Here is a 12007-nt window from a genome sequence, read left to right as displayed (position 1 = left end):
ATAGCTGACCGCACCATTTGTACAGTTGCAGCATGCAGCAGCTGCTTGTTATAAGGTTGCAACAGATCTGGGGGCCAGAAGTGGAGGCTACACTATCCAAGCCCATCTCTGGCAGCCTGTAGCAGCAGCCATTCTACAAGCTCCCCAAACAGAACCACCAACTGAGGATCTCATGCTCAAGCACCTAAGCCTGTGAGTGACATTTTCCCCTTCAAACCCTGGCCCTGCCAGACTTAGGGAGAGAAAAACAAGTCTCCTGTTAGAGCCAATGCTGCTTTCAGGTGTCCCAGACACAAACTTCATACTAAACAACAGGAGACACTAATCTCCCATGCACTAATTTAGGTGTGGCTGACTCCTCGACCATCCATAGTCTCAGGTAGTGTGCCCAGTATACAAGGAGACTGAGGCTTAGTGAGGCTGTGCCGTGTGTCCAGCATCACACAAAACACGAGGTGTAGGCAAAAAGAATCTCTGAATGTTTTACTCCAAAGATCCCCACCACCTTCTCCTTTTCACCCCACACCCTGCTTCCTCCAGCCAAGCTGGGACAGCAATCATAACTCAAATGACCGTGAAGCTGCTGAGCTTTGTTCCTTTGCGAAACTGACAAGTTGCCGTTATTTTTGCCAGCAAATGAGCCTTAATCACACTCTGCCACCCTTAGGTGGCATTTGGGAAAATGCAGAAGGTCCCCAACATTTCAAGAGTACAATTCCATCAACAAAACATCTGAAGGAGAAAGATGGGGTGGGGGACACATCAGTAGATGCTTATATAAAGAATAACTTCGTGGACCCAGCATTACAATCTCTGCTCTGAAACCCTCCTCACCAGACAGAAGTGAGACCTCGGAGGCGCTGGGCTGGGCAGCCCTGCACAGCCACAGAACCAAGCAGCCTGCCCTCGCCCGATGACAGCTTCAGGGAGGGGTGGCTCCCCGCACCAAAAGGCCTATTTGGATAATCTCTTTCCTTCCACTCCTACCCTCTCGATCCTCTAATCAGAGGAACTTCAAAAGCCCAAGTCAGATCACTCAAAATGGCGATCGCTCAAAAGGCTCCACCACTCAAAACTGGTCAAGTAGTTTTCCCACTGTGACCCACCTTCTTCCCGAATCCCCAGCCTGGCTGCCAGCTCTCTACCCTTTTGTATCTGCTGCCTCCCCCAGCTGCACAGCCCTCCCCTGGGTCCGCAGTACCAACCACAAACAGCAGGTGTCCTTGCCCTGCCTGCTGAACTGAACCTGGCCTGTTACATGAGCTCCACTACCTCCCCAGCCCTTACATTCAGTTTTCCTTTCTTTTCAATTCGAAGGCAGGGTTCTCTTGAAACTGTCCGGGTGGGCTTTGACCTACCCATCCTCCTGCCTCAGCCTCTCAGCTGGCTGGGATGACAGCTTGCACCAGGTGCCTGGCTATGGTTCTGGATCTTCTTGAATCCCATTTGCTTCTGCCTCAGAAAGGAGAGTAATCTGCGTGAGGGCAGAGGCTAGATCTAGCCTGCTTGATGTTTGATGTTTGTTCTCCCAGCCTTAGGTTCACAATATATGTTGGAAAAAGAGGAGGAAGGAAAGAAAAGAAGGAAAAGGGAAGGGAGGGAAGACTGGTAAGAGCCTGGTGAAGAGAGCTTCAGAGGAGCTGGGTTAAGTTAAAATGAAATTCAGTGAGAACTCTCAGACATAAGGAAGCACTTCTTGACCAGGAGGCAAGCAACAGGAGCTAGGTGTTCCCAACACTAAGATTCGGGTCAAGGGTCTATCCAGCGAAGAAGGGAAAGCCACCTGCTTTTGCCAGCAATGAAAAGCCTCCTCCTGCCCGCGACGCGAGCCCGGGGTCTGTGTTCTTCCCTCTCCCCTGTGGGAGCAAGTGGTACAGGTGGGATTCTGGTCTCTGGGAAGGGAGAAAGAGGGGAGGGGGTTCTTCGCTCTTAACCTCCCCACAAAGTTACTGAAGACATCTCGAGCAGTGAGTCATCCCTCTTTACAATCAAGCAGTTATTTAAAATGGAAAAAGGAAAAGAGACCCAGAAAGAGACTGCGGAGCAGAGTTGCTCACAGCCGCTCCTCAGCTTGCGGCAATCAGCCCTGAGATGCGCCTCTGCTCACGCGAGCTGCTTTCCTGATTGAGAGAGCTAATTGCCGGCTGACACAGCTTCCAGCGAAAGCTCTTGGAGACAAAAAATGCCAAGTGCTACATCAACAACCAAACACTTCCATGCGCACTATGATCTCATCGCTCAGGACCTGCGAGGCAACAAGGACCTCAGCTCCGCCTAGCAACAGGCGGTTCTGGATCTCAAGGAGCCAGACACACCACCAGAACCCTAACAGAGAGTTCTAAGAAATTGAGGCAGAAAAGACCAGTAAACTGACACAGTAAGGCGCAACCTCGCCTGTAGTCAAAGAAACGTCAAGATCAACAACCACGGGGCTGTGTTTGTTGATGAAATTAGATCATGGCTGGGAAATGCGTGCAGGTATCCCTGTTTTTGCTTCACCATCCCAGTCGCTGAATCATAAAAGCAGCCCAGATGCCCATCTATAAATGAATGGACGAAGCAAATGTGCCACTTATTCACGACGGAGTTCTATTCAGCCATAAAGAGGAAAGAAATCACATAATTCTGTAGGAAAATGGATGGAACTGGAGATCATGTTAAGTGAGACAAACCAAAATTAGAAAGAAGTGATTTCTCTCATATGTGGGCTGGGGGGGGGCGGGGTGCAATGTGGGAGGAGTTAGGAGGTGGTGAGAGAGAGAAAGAGAGAGAGAGTCAGAGAGGGTTGCTGGGGCTAAACATGAGGAAAGGACCTAAGAGAGTGACATCTGTGAAAATACCATTATGAAACCCACTGTCCATAGGCTAATGTTTTAAATTAATAATAATTTGAATCAAGCTGGGCCTGGTGAGATGGTTCAGCAAATAAAAGGCAGTGTTTGATGGTTTGATGCCAAGATGGACAACCTGAATTCAATCCCCATGTCCCACATGGCAAGAACCTCCTCCACACAGGTGCTGTGGCACACTCATGCCCCCCCACCGTGTGTGTGTGTGTGTGTGTGTGTGTGTGTGTGTGTGTGTGTGTGTGCATGTGTGTGGGAGAGCGCTTGTAAAGCCAGGGTCTCTGGGGAAGCAAAGACAGGACCTTAGGCAGGCTTCTTTGCCAATGAGTGTTTATCCTCAGTACCCAGAAGGTATCCCAAAAGGAGTCAGCTTTGGGCAGATGTTGGCAGATGGAGCCATACCTTAGCCTGTTCTGGGGTACAGCTGAATTCCAGCTACCCCCCCCTTCTGTTTCTCTGTGCCCCTCTCTTGGCTCTGGCATACCGTCACCACCCTTGACCCTCTAGATCCAGCTTCAGTCTCTCATCGATTCCAAGTCCAGTCCACTATGGTAGAAGCTATGTTTCAGCACGGTTTCCCCAGCCTTCTCAGGAAACCTGACAAGATCTGTGAGAGGTGTCAAAGGCAAGCTCATCCACTCCCACCCACTAAGTGCCTCCCAGCAAGCCCAGCCCTCAGTTCTGCCAAGATGTGGTGAGACTGACTTCCTCCTGAGCTGAGTGGAAGTTGCCAGACATTCCCTGCAGGACAGCCCGGTGGTGCCCCCTGTGTTCCTTCCCTTTGGTTTTTATTTCTGGGATCAAAGGCAAGGGATACCTCAGGCAGCCCTATCCAAGTGTCCGGAGTCCACATTGACTTTTGGGACAAACGAGAGACTGTCATCTGACTCAGGAGAACCTGAGCACAGGTCCCTGGGGGACAACCTCCGTTAATGCTTCCTGCTTCTAGCCCTCCTTACAGAGATGGGGTTCTACAGTCTTCACTATTGTCGCCTCAGAGGTGAGTGTCTGTGACCAGAGGGCTGGATTCTGGAATTTTCCGAATCCCTAGCAGGAAAACCTTTAGATTACCATCTAAATCCCACCCCCACCTTTTAAAAGTGAAAAATAAGCTATGCACACTGTAGTATGCAGGCTATACTTTCTCTCATTTGCAAGGTGTTTTCCTGCCTGTTTTGCAGCCTGTATCTGTCCCAGAGACAACCATGGATTTGTGCTAAACTCCAAGTTGGTCACATAGCAAACATTTCCTTCCACTCACCACGTTCACCGTCATGTTACTCACATGCTTATTCATGCTTCTTCTTTCCTGGTGTGTGCTACTCCATCCTATGGACATACCACACTTTGTTTACTCACATACTGATGGCTACTCAGGGTGTTTCTAGCCTGGGGCTCAGAGGAACAAAATACAAGTGAGTCTACTCTCACAGTCACAGGCACTCACTTCTCTTGGGTACTCAGGTGTGAAGCCACTCTGTCAACAGCAGGCATGTTTAACCTTAGTAGAAACCAATTTCCAAATGGTGATGCCGCTTTCAGCTCCACCTACAACAGATGAGCAGTCCCAGGGCTCCACAGCTTTGTCCACGCTTGATAATGTTGGCCTTTTGAATTTCACCCTCTGGTGCACAGAGAAGTCACTGGGTTCTGACCAACTTTTCTAGATAAGCAACATGATGCTACAGGACAGAGCTCCATCTTGTGTGCACACAGACAGCTATGCGGCTTGTCTTGTGAAACATCGTCTTGGCATCTGCCTCCCCCCACCACCACCACTCTTTTCCACTTTGGTTATTTCTTTTTGCAGGAAGGCAGAGTCCTGCTATACATCCTATGCTAACCTCAAACACTTGACCCCTAGTATGAACCTGGGAGGAGGAGTCATGATATTATGATGCAAACATACCTTCAAAACTAGGTTGTCATTTAAAAATGCAATGCTCAAGCCAGCAAGATGGCTCTGCCAGTAAAGATGCTTACAGCCAAGCCTGATGACCTGAGAGAACCTTTCCCTGCAAGTTGTCCTCTGACCTCCACATGGCCACCTCAGCACACACATACATGCACAGACACTTGAACACAGACAGACACAGACACACACACACACACACACACACACACGCAATAAATGTAAAGATTATATCTAAAACCCACATTATACTAAAAAATAAAAGCAATGCTTGTGACTAGTACCCAAAAATCGCTTGTGGCAAATGTTAACAGAGTGAGAACGTGTACAATACAATGTTTGGATAGTGACTTTAAAGAAAAAAAGAGCAGAAAGTAGCTGTGCTATGACTTCCAGGTCTCCCCAAGGTAAGGCATCGAGTAAGCGTTATCCTTGTTTCATGGATATGCTGCCTTGTTTAAAAGGCTTTGGGAAACAGAAAAGTAGTCAACATTTTTTTAAATCACTAAGACTATTAAGCCTGACAGAAATTAAGCTTCCACAAATAAAACCACTGGCTTAACAGGAGCCAGTCCTTGCACAGTTGATGTCTCCAGGCACAATTTTCTCAGCCTTGAACACCTTCTAAACATTTTCCTGAGAGGAAGTAGCTTTGTTTAATCCACTTGTTGCAAAAGTACTTCTGTGTCTGTATTCCAGTGAGGTCTTTACTGAAGTAGGTTAGTGATGTCCTCAGTACAGCTCAGGGATGGGGACACTGGACAGGAAGATTCGCCTATGCATGTGTCTCTGAACTCAGACCAAATGTAAAAGCTGCAAGCCCCATGAGGCCAGGGACCTCTGTGTCAGTCCTAGCCTGAGTTATATCCCTGATGCCTAGCATAGGACTTTGCCAATTTTGTTGGGCAAGTGAATGACTTGAGCTGTTAAGTTCCAATGTCCCATTACAATACCCCTGTGTACTCAGAGCAGTGCCTCGCCACAAAGTTGACCCCCTTGAAGAGTACAGAGCGCTCACAAGAGCACTGCCATGTGGTAGAACATCAGTAATGTTCTGTTGTAACATTGCTTCCAGAGTCTCTCATAGCACCCAGAACTGTTCAGAGGGTGGCCATCAGGAAGTGGCATGGAAGACCTCTGGAAGGATGTGAGCAGGGAGACAAGGCAGTGTACTCCATTCCTCTCGGGCTCTGAGGAGAAACAGTCCTGTGGTGACTTGTCACAGAGAGTGAGAACAAGAGTGCTAGAAAGATGGCTCAGGCAGCCACAGTTTGCTGTGCAGGCATGAAAGCCACTCCCAGCATCCAGGTGAAAAGACAAGTGTGCTATGTGGTGCTTGTGGCCCCTGCATTGGGCTTGCAGAGACAGGAAGCTTCCTGGAGCTTGCTGGCAGCTAGTCTAGCCTAATGGGTGAGTTCCAGGTTCAGTGAGAGACCCTGTCTTAAAACACAAGGTGGATTTTGGATGGTGCCTGATGATGATATTCAAAATTGACCTCTGGCCTCCATACATGCCCACACATTTGTGCACATGTAACTACTTAAGGTGTGTCAGTGAGAACTGGAGATGCCTGGCTTCTCTCATCCCTCTTCAAGGCTGAAAACTCAAAGATGAGAGCAACTGAGGCTTTTATAAGGTGCTGGTCCATAGAGCTGAAAATGTCTGATCTGCAGAAAAAGCAGGGTGTGATGGCATGCCCTTGGAATCCCAGCACTGGGGAGGCAGATAGTGTAGGTCCCTGAACTTGCTGACCAGCCTAGCCTACATGGCAAGTTCCAAGCCATTTAGATACTCTGTTCCCCCCCCCCCAAAAATAGTGTCTAGTGCCTAGGGAATAACATCCAAGGTTGTCCCCTGGCCAGCTCATAGAGGCACACACTGGGGTATGTGAACCTGCACAGAGATGAACACACAAAATAAACAAACAAGTGAATACTAATGTCCTGGTTCCAGGCCCACAAAGGTATCTAGATGTCCCTTATCATTGTCCCTGAAGTGCAGTCACCATGGTTCCCAGGATGAGCAGCAACCCTGCAGGACAGAGCATGCCCCCAAGAATCACCTCCCATGCACCCCTAGAGCAGGAGAAATGATAAGAACTAGATTGTCCCCTGAGCAATGGAGGCTTCTTTGCTGGTTCTTGCAGAACCAGGATTGAGACAGTGACCACACTGGGCCAGGCCTGACTCATTCTGTATTCCTGTTGCCCTAGCTCTTCCTTTTTTAAACCTGCAGTTTGTGTCTGTACTCTAAGATGAACTTGCAGTGGGAGGATCAATGGAATCCTCAATCCGCTCCCAACACACACACACACACACACACACACACACACACACACACACACACACACGCGCGCACACGCACACGCACATTAAAAGCCCCTTTTTCTGTCTATCACCATTACTCTTTTCTTTAACTGGTATATTGGGGTGGGTGGTGGAGACCAGTCCTTTGGGACTCTGGAGCTAGGACTTGAGTCCTAAAACTCCGGCCACATCAGTACAGTGTGGTAGAAACAAGTCATGGGATCAGACTTGAACACTGTCTCTGGGCAGAGCCCAAAGCTACTACTGGTAAATGCTTACAGGTTATCCCCAGCAGACCAGAGCCCCAGTCTGGGGAGGGGAGACCTTCCAGAAAGGATCAGGAAGGCTATGTAGAAGAGCTATCATTTGAGAAGTCAACCAGATGTACAAGAGGGAGAGGCATGATGGAGGTATGATGCAGAGAAATAGGGAGCTGAGGGATGGAGCTACTAGAAGGAGAGAGACACAAAGGTGGGAACCCATTTGTCACTAGTCACAGGTAAGGAGGTCAATGGCTTGTGATGAAAGAAGAGGAACAAGCCAAGGATCCCAAGCATGCTTTCCCGAACATGGCTGAGTAGGCACCACAGTACCCCCACCCGGCATGCCCTCCCCCTCCCTAATATGCTCACACTCAGTTCTGATCTAAGATCAACAGCATACCTCAAGTTCTCCATCACACCCCCTACGCTTTCTTTTGGCAACTTCATGGTCTGTGACTATGTTTTTTATGCTAAGCTCCGTGCGAGAAGTGACATCATCTGTCCTGGTTCCTATGAAACCCTATTTCTAGGCATAGTTCCTAACATATGTCAGCTGCTGTGGGTAAACTATACCAATGGCCTCAGTGCCTAGCCTCTTCACGTATTTCTGCACCCCTATCACAAAATTTGCAGTACCTCCTCACTGTGGCTGTGTATAGTTTTTGGTCCTTTCCCAATATGTACACACACTCTCTTAATTTTAGTGGGGCCCCGTTACTGGCTCAGGCACAGAGTGAGGTATGCCAGCTCCAGCCTATGCCTCAGGAAACCTGGTGTGGCCCTGCTTGCTCTCCTAGGCCTTTGCCTGGGCTTTAAGAAGGACATGCCCAGGCTAGCCCACTGGTTTCAGGAGGCAGAGGATGGACACATGAAGTAAGCAGAGAGAGGGAAGAGAATTCTCATTGTTGCTGGGCAGAGGTATGCAAATAAAGGGGGCTATTTTGGGCACTGACTCTGGGGTTCAGTTTATCAGATGTGTGTTTCTCTAGACAAAATGGGGATTCTGGGATGGCTTTAACTTCTCCTTTCAAGGCTTTGGCTTTTCTTTAAACATACTTCTCCTAACCTCCCATTCCTACCTCTTACCTCTCCACTCCACCCCTCCACCCCTCCACCCCCCCAAAAAAAAACTCTGCTTCTCCTCCCCACATGCTCTGCCCTCATAAATAACCATGTGGCAGCCGCTTTCATAGGGTCAAACTCTCAGCTCCCAAGAGCCCCACTTTCAAGGCCACCTCTTGGCAGTACTTCCTCTGCTCCAGCTGCCTCACCAAGGCCTGGGGGCACAAGCGGCTAAAAGGCCTCCTCCAGTTCTGAAGTGCAAATCAGAGAGCCTCTGGTGGCCCTTAGAAGACCCTGTCCTTGCTGGGCCTGCTTGTCCCCACAGTCCACCTGAGCAGGATGACAGGCAGAGGGAGCCAAGATCTGAAGACATGGAGTTCTAGAGGTAGAGAGAAACTCAAAGCCACTCCTCGCCTAACCTGGAGAAACTGAGGCACGTGGAAGGAAAGAGTCTTGCTCAATGTAGAGGCAGAGCTGAAGAAATGTCCCAAATTCTACCCAGGGCTCATAGAGAAAAAAAAAAAAAAAAAAAAAAAAAAAAGCACAAGTAGTCATCTTTGCTTGCATGCCATGAGGCAGGGTCACCTAGCAGGGGGATATCTGCTGAATGCCAGGTCCCAATTTAGGAATACTTATGTCAGGATCTATGCTGGGTGAGCATTTGGCATAAAACTGGGTGCCAGACCAGGTGGGTAACAAAAGACCCTGATCACCTGTGTCCCCTGCCAGCCACTTGGCTCTCTGTAGCACGCTGGTTGTTACTTTGCAATCTGTGCTCACTCTCCTTTCTCCCCAACCCCTCTTCTCCCTCCCTACCCCCAATTCTTTCTCTTCATCTCTGGCTAAATGAACCTTTCTCTCACTTGCCATAATCTTTCTCTCATTCACTTCTTCCTTTCTATGTCTCAATATCTGTGACTACCCCTTCCCCCCCTCAGCCCATATCCCCTCCACCCTCCACCATCTCTCTGCCTTCCATTGAGGTTTCTGTCCACTGCCCCCCCACACACATACATACAGCAGGCTGTTCTCTGCCAGCTATAATTACAAGTATGTCTGTTGAAGACAGCACACTCTTTTTCCATGATGGGTAACAAGAGGATGTATGTTTGCATCCACCGGCTGCAAATCCTGAATTCCTTTTTGGTGAAAAAAAAAAAAAAAAAAAAAAAGACAAGCACCCTCTTGGTTTATAAATATTAATTATAGGCACCCAGTAATGAGAGAGCGGGGCGGCTGTTGGCTGTGATCTCCAATTGTTTGACTAATCCTAGAAACAGTTTAAACAAGACAGTTATTGCCTGACAGGAAAAGAAATTAGGAAGCCCCAGTCCTTCCAGGAGGATGGGTTTAGGAGGTTGTAGAGACATGAGAAGTGTTAGTGCACACTAAGCCCCCCTAGCTCTAACTGCCATGTTGTGTGTGTGGGTGGGGTGAGGGGGTCCTACTCTGGGAGAAGTGATGGGACCACATCAGAAGCTCTGCCCAGCAGAGATCCTGTAGTCACAGGGGAAAGGCTTAGAGGGACAGACAGTATCTGACACTTTGTCCTTGGACTGAGATCCAAGTAGGAGAAGTGGGTCCATCATACGTTACAACCCAGATGTTCTAGGCTTACCTCTGTTTTCCAAGCCCCTTGGTTTTACTTTCTAAAAGCTGGGAGTAGAACAAAGAGACTCGGTGAACCTCCTGTTGATGCCAGAGTTAGACATACTTCTGAATTTAATCTGAGAAATTTCCTCTGCAGCTGGAGGCTACTTCCACCATGGCCCAATCTCCAAGCTCACAGATCACCACTAGATAGTTCAGAAAATGCTAGGTACAACCAGAAAGAAGGTCACCTGCAGAAGAGGGACAATTACGGAACACAATGTGGCTCTGACACATCCCTGAGTAGGACCCCTATGTTGAGGGAAAGTAGGTTATTCCTTCTAGAACATGTATTTCTCAACACCCTCACCCTTGGGGAGATCTTTACATGTATAAAGCATAGAGCAATTTCTTATCCTGTGGGCATGACAGCTGGCCTGTTGGAGAACCAGCATGAAATGTGTGCTTCCTTCCTAAATAACGCAGAGCCCCATCTCCAGTGGTGGTGGTGGAAGTGGCAGGGCTAGCCTCTTCCCTAGACCATGCACCCAGGACATAGGCCAATTAAGAGAGGAGCCCCAGGTCTGTGATCTCAAAACCCAGCTGAGGTTCATCATTCAGCCTTGGTGCCTGTAGCTACTCCAAGGACCATACAACTCATGCTGGTCTCCTGGGAGACTGGGACCAGTAGCTTCTCCTCCCTACTCTATCACTGCAATAGAGCCAAGCACAGAGAGCCCCATAAGTTCTTATAAAATGCCACTACCCAGCTTCTATGGCTGTTTCTTTCTATTAAGTGTCAGTTTTGTAAACTCTAAAGTACTAGTTTCACTGCACAATGGTGGTAAAAAGCTGTATACATGTTGTTATTAATAACTGCCCCACCCTGTGATGCTCCCTGCCAGCCTCTGGGAACAGTTTACCCAGTCTCACCTGTAGTGAAAGAGAGGACCATGAGGCTGTGCACATGAGCACACATACACATACCCTTTATAATACTAAGTGCCTCGAAGAAGTTGGGGACCAGGTCTGTCTCCAGCCTCACCCTCACAAAGCCAAACTCAAGGCAGCTCCCCTTAGGTGTATTTTTTTCATGAGTATATGTTATATGCACAGGCTACCTAACAGAAGCTAAATGGCTCCTCCAGGGCCCTTCCCTAGCCCTTATCTCCTGGTCTTCTGAGCACCATGACAGTGCTTGATGGTCTTGTCGGTTCGATGCTAGGCTGATAACATACCTCTCCAGAGCTTTTGGCCCATTTTCTGGCTAGACGCTGTCCCTAGAAGATCACCACCTCAGCACATTTATGTGTGGAAACCACTCCCATCTATGCTCTTGACCCCCCCCCCCTTCTAGCCTTCCCATGCCCTTATCTGCACCAGCAGGAAAAGAGGGGCTTTTGTCTGCAGCCAAAAAATCTTCATCACTTCCCCTAAAGATTTTCAAGAAAATGTTCTCATAGAGCCAAAAGGAAACTGTGAACAGATGTAAGCCTTCCAGTCTGTCCCCTGAATGCATTTCTCTGCACTGTTGTCCAGTTGCCATCTACTCATAGGCCAGCTCTGTCCTCCAGGGCCAGCATCCTGACCACTCTGAGCCTCAGTGTCCTTGTCTGTCACCTAGGGGCAGTAGTCATGACACCCTGATAGAAGACCGAGGAGCAGTGAAGGGATGGCATACACACACAGAGGGACTCAAAGCAGCTACTCTTGTGTGCATTTCTTTATTCGGGAGTGTGTGTTATATGCCAGGCCCAGGAGCCATGAAGAAGAACACAGTTAGTGTCCCCGCTATCCAAGAGTTCACTGTGATCGGGAGAGAAAGACAGATGAATAAAAACACCAGTGCAACGGGATATATGTTACAAGGCTGGAGGGAAACATAAAGAACAGGGGGTAGGGGCTGGGGTGCAGGATTTTGAAGATACAGTCTTGAATACCTAGGAGGCACTCCCAGGCAGTCAGAATAGAAAAAGCATGCTGGGTAGATGAGAACCTCAAGGAAGGCCATCGAGAAAACCTTAGAGA

The sequence above is a fragment of the Phodopus roborovskii genome, unplaced genomic scaffold (genome assembly GCF_943737965.1).
Source record: "Phodopus roborovskii unplaced genomic scaffold, PHOROB, whole genome shotgun sequence".
Lineage (NCBI taxonomy): Eukaryota > Metazoa > Chordata > Mammalia > Rodentia > Cricetidae > Phodopus > Phodopus roborovskii.
Note: the sequence above shows the minus strand (reverse complement) of the source record.